We start from the raw sequence: 6,000 nt of genomic DNA, 5'->3' as shown, positions 1-6,000 counted from the left end.
CAATTAACAATCCAGATACTTAACCTACGGAGACAAACCACAGATTTACATAGATTCAGGTACAAAGACCCAGATTCCTGGTTGTGTAAACTAACCTAACTCTCTTCATATCCCAGTGCCTCAATCAAGTTAGTAGAAGCGTTATTATAAAGCAAAACTGATTCATTTCAGCAATTTGAATGTTCTTGGTGAGAGTTAGTAAGCTATTAAAATACAGATTTAACAGGTAAGTTAATGTAGAAATCATTGTTACATCAGAATTTACTCAAACGGATTTTGAAGATGCAACACCTACATACAAAATAACCCAGGATCACAGCAGAAACTATTCCAGACAAGGCAAACACAAATACCCTCAGACAACTTTCTCCCCTCTTTTAGAGACCCCACCTAGCCATCTTATATCCAAGTCTGCATTCTTTCTCGGAGCAGCGCTGGATTTGCTGAGCAGCCAGCACAATTCCAGCTTGCTCTCTTGTGGCCAACATTAGAGTTACAATAGCCCTGATAGTCTTCAGTTCCAATTATTTTTAAGAGCCAAAGCGGCAAATTAAACATAACCGCTAGGAGATACCAGCATTTCCAAGACAGAAAATAAATGGTTTCATCCTGTCTAACTCAGCTATGCAGAAGAGTAAAATTCCTTCTAATTGCCCTGCCCGTTCAGTTCTTGCAACCTATGCAGACTGCAGTTTCTATTCTTTCACTTGTGAAAGAGCATGCTGAGTAGGCAGTGTAATCGGTGGGGTAGAAAGAAAGCTAAGGGAAAATACATGCAAAGGCTGCCTTGGCTGCTGCCTATCTGCAACAAACCAAATCCTTTCCTAGGCTCCTCACCCCTTAGAGCAAGAGAAAAGTATTAATTAACTCTCACGTTTAGTTATTTCTCAAGGCTGCTGTTGAGATAAAATAACTACCTACAGTACCCTCCTCAAAAATTTCAGTGCAAGCACATAGTAAACAACAGAGCTGCAGCAGCCCTGAAGCAAAGTTGATTTAAAGCCTCACAGACTTGCACGAGGAGAGGAAAGGTGAAGACCTTTTCCTTCACTGAAAACAGTTTTAAACACAGCTACTGTTATTGTAGGTACGAATGTGAGCGAGTTCAGGAGTGACCACATAGCAGGAGTCCACTTGTTTATTCAACTGTCTCATCAAAAGTACATCCCCTGAGTGCGTATCCACAGTCCGTAGTGAGATGAGAATTTCAGAACATCGTACATTCATTAAGAATGCCTCAAACTCACTACTGTCACTCTCATGAACCAACCAATGAAACCATCTCAGAAACGTGGTGGGGGATTTTTGATTAATAAACATTAACCGTTTTTATTACTGAACAGTAAAAGGATCGTAATTACAGAAATCATATTCTGACTACTGGGTTACTTAATCATCAACCTTTGTAACATAGTAGCAAATAAAACACTCAGGAGGCAGATTGCTGAGAGGTGCTCAGATTAAACGAATTGCTCCAAAGAACAAGAGTGACAAACTACCAAGTGCACTAAGCAATAACATCCCAACTCTTATCCAGATGTGGGTATTTCTTCTAGAATTGGAAGGAGAAGGCCCTGAACTCTTCCAACCCTTAGACGACAGTTCTGCAGCTCTTCAGTTAACCCACTTCTGGGCTGCTCAGATGAACAAGCGCTCTGCTGGCCGAACTCACACCACCACACAGTCCCACAAAGAGCCACATTGATGCGAGGGTGGAGGCAGCAGCAGGGCTGAAAGCAGAGGGAGGAGCAGGACTCGCTCCTTATGAAACTCTACCCTGTTCCTCTTTCCCTTGAAGGCAGATCTGGGATTGTAAATTACTATACTGATAATTCTTCTTACAACCTAATTGTCTCTTACATAACTCTGCTAAGGAACAAGAATCCTTATTCTTCTACCGCTGCCAAAAACTCCAGTCAACGTCAATGAAGCTCACGGACACCATCATAACAAGGTCGCTCAGAAGCTGAAAGTGTTCTTATAATATCTGTTGTTTAAAAACATACACGATTACACAAGACGTAAATTATTAAGTAGCAAAAGTCAATAATCCTGTGTATTAAAGTAACAAATGTTTCAGACAATTCACAGAGATCTGCACTGTGTTTGCAGTGATGTCAGTAGCAAAAAGACTTGTGAGATTTCATGACATTTCTAAAGGAACTGAGCTATAAGTAGCTAAGCTTGGAATGGCTTTTGAGCCTTTGAAATGATGTACAAGATTTAAAAAGAGAAAGAGGGATAAAATGAGACAAAGAAAAACACTATGATATTCCCACCTCAATCTTCTTACTGAATTCTTACCCAAATTCCTCAACAATGCCCACTAATACACACTGATAAATATATGTGCTATTTTCCATGGAAATCAGAAAATTTCTCTTTTCTGATTCATTCACCAACCAATTACGAGATCAGAACTTAATATTGATTTCATAACTAAACCAAATTCTGTCTTAAATTTGATACTTAAAAAGAGGTGCTATTAAAATACATTTTCAAATTCTTCTTGTTTTAGCAATTTGGCTCTTTTTTCACTTCTCAACTTACATTTGTTCATGATATTAAATCATTATGGTATTATTTGTCCTCGTCCTATTTCATCCCACCACTTAAACAACTCTCTCCTTCCATGATGCATCACAAAAACAGGAGGACATACATCACTGCAATATATCTATACTAGAATTAAAAAGACAGAGCATTAAGATCACAGAACCAGAGAGTAAGTTATATAATCTTACGATCCATAAGTGTGATATAATTCATGTCTCCTTTGGAATACCTTTAAGTGCACTCGTAAGCTCACAAGGAAGCATTTATCTGTTCTCCCTTTTTAACTTCTCAATGTAAACAATTGCTTTTCCTACAGCAGAGATGTTACGTTATCATAAGCAAGAATGTCTTCAGCTGTCTCAATATTAAATTCAAACAAAAAAGATTTGGTCAATCCAGGCTAATTTCAGACCTATCTTAGGAAATAATCACCATTTAAAAGATAGACATCTTTTTACATTAAATAACAATTTCCTGGAAGCAAGATATCAATACATCAACCTCCTGAAGTATTTGTCTTGAATTTTGCCTCTCCAGATCTTTCTTAGACGACAAGTCGTAACTGTTCGATTGTCAAAGGATGCTGAACTACTTGCAATCCAACTTATTTAAGTATTTCAAGTAAGTATCCTTATGATGCTAGTCTCACTTGTACTTCTCTTATATGTAACAGGAATGACAAGAAATTACCTACAGCAATTCATTGAAAAGAACAAGAATAGCATCAGAGCCAACAAGTTACAGAAACTGAAGATAAATACATCATGTCCTCTACAAATTACATCATCACTTGTAAATCTCAAATCAGATCACTAATAAAACAATGCTCATTCAGAAGTATCCAGACAAAAAACTACAGCCAAGCTGAATTCTTTCTGTCTTAGATATTATGATAACAATTATGTGACTGGAAGTTAAGTATCAGGCTTGATGACTGAAGCAAGATGGATTCATCGCTCCCTCACTGCTCATATTCCCTGCATCATGCTAAGAGAATCACAGGTGAACAAGAACTACTTTGGCTGTCAAACAAAAAATATGGCAGATAATGTATTTTTCCTCAGAAGCAATAATGTTGTACGTCAACTGATCAGCAGTCTGGTAAAATATAAGATGGACTGCATGAAGAGACTGCCAAACTTGTGGTAAACTTTTATCTATTTTAGCAACAACTAATTGAGACTGACACTGCAGAAATTCATAAAAAGCGTGTGAGCTACAATCTAGTTTTTCTCTTATCCTAGATACTGTATAGCATAATCTACCTGCTTTATGGGTTTCGTTGTCTCTATCATGACATCTTGCTCTACATGTTTGCTAATATTATTAGCCCTTACTAGAATGTTACTTCAGGTAACCTTACGGGTGTTAAGGAAAAGGAACTAAGGATGGTAACAAAGGTGAACAGGGGTCGTGGCCTCAGCAATAAGGCTACTGTCCCACAGTATATACACATGGCAAGCAGGGCAGACCCAGCAGCAGCCACCAGGTTTGACGCAGAGTCCAATTCACTCGACAACTTCACAGTGATGAGGCAGGTCCAAGGTAAAAATGAGAAGGTAAGTCATCAACAAGTCAGGGTCAAGTCTGGACAGAGTAACCAGGGCCTGCAAGTCCCAATAACAAGGTGAGGTGGGAGCAGCTGGGAAACAAGTCAGTGGGTCAGGGTCCAGGTCCAAATGCACGTCCTGACTACGCAGCCCCACAACTACAACAGGGGCTTAGGTGAAAGGCACACACAAGAGGCTCTGCTTGAAAGCAACAAGGAAAGAACTACATTTCTCAAGAGAAGGTGCAGGCCCTGATTCAGGCTTCCTAGGACACCTAGTTGGGGATGTCCTGCTAAAGCTTCTTCCAGCTTTTACTCAGAGCTCCAAGTTTGCTGCTGTCTCTCAAACAGCTTTTCCTTAATAGAGAACTAGCGCTCCCAAAATAGGCAAGAACAGTGTGCTCAGGGGCCTGATAGAGTCTAATACTATAGTAACATGCAACACACCAAAGAGTTGGATTCCAGTCATCACTGACATAAAATTGGAATAGTTCAACTGAACTACTGAACACAGCACCTCTGACAATTCCACAGACTTAAGCAACCCCAACACAAGCGTATAGTCAACGAATATAAAGATGTTATAATAATGAAATAAACAAGAGAGTTTGGTAAAGCAAGTTACAATAACAAAAAGAAAATAGAAAGCTTACCCATACCCTAGGCTCACTACAAAACTCCAAAGAATGGATCTCCAGAAAAAATTGTTTCCCACTGGCAGTCAGCTCTTAAAAGGGTCTATAAGAGGTGCAGCCAGGCTCCACCCCTTCCGGCAGCACAGGTGAATTGCCCTCATCTGTGCCCCCATGGCTGACTCATGGCTCGCCTCAGGTGATCAATCAGAGGTTCAGGCCATGATTCACCAGATCCCATACAACAAGTAATTTAGGAGCCTCTTTCCTGCCAGCAAAGCATGAGCTCAGGTCAGACAAAGGTCTCCAGTGTGAGTGATTACACAGTTTTATTGTATGTATGCTCAGAACGATGAACTTATCTTACTGATTTTTGGTTACAAAGACTACAATCAGAAAAAATAAAAATAAGAAAAGATTGCTACGAACACAAAACATTTTCGTATTCCTAAGTTCTGCCACATCATCCACATGGCACCGCCTGTACCAGAGATCTCTTACACCCCTATCTGCTACTACCTATCGTAGTGCCTCAAACTCTTACTGTACACTTACCAATTTCGCTTCAGCACGAAGAGATAGGAAGTGGGACGATGCCCTGTATGCTCTCCACACCATTGCAGTCAGTGGCTTTTCAGCAGCCTGCTTCTCTCACTGCTGACGTGAGGTACTTCTCTGTTCTACTCATGATGCCGACACTCAGGCTGGGTGGTCTTAACTCACTGGTTCTGCTTCCAAGCCACCATCAAGAAGACACCCTGCTACTTCTCCAATATCTAACTTGCACCATAAACCAACGCACCAACAGTTTCAAAGACAGCACAGAACGAGAAAGCATTCACTCCACATCTTTGGTTACTGCAACATGTCATGTAATGAAGATTCCAAAACCTGGCTTGTTTTGCAATCACCACGCAGATCAACTAAATTCTGCCACCCAGTTCCACTGCAGGGCCAGCACTGCACTATTTCAGAGGGAAGCACTTCATTTTCTGCTTTGTTACTTGTCGGAAAACCATTTTTCAGCTCTTATTGCATATATTCTACTGGGCTCCCACAGAACAGATGGCGGATAGCAACAAGCACGGGACTAGCAAGAAGTCCTTCTTTGTGCCAGAACGCTGCCAGCGATCCGACCGGACAGCAGCCAGCACCGGGAGAAGCCGCCCGCACCGCCCGCACCGCCCTCACAGCCGCAGCGACGGCAGCTCCACCTCAGCCGCACGCGCCAAACGGCTGCGGCGCGCGACACGCTACCGGCTA

This window comes from Tetrao urogallus (genome assembly GCF_951394365.1).
Source record: "Tetrao urogallus genome assembly, chromosome: 8".
Taxonomy (NCBI): Eukaryota; Metazoa; Chordata; class Aves; order Galliformes; family Phasianidae; genus Tetrao; species Tetrao urogallus.
Note: the sequence above shows the minus strand (reverse complement) of the source record.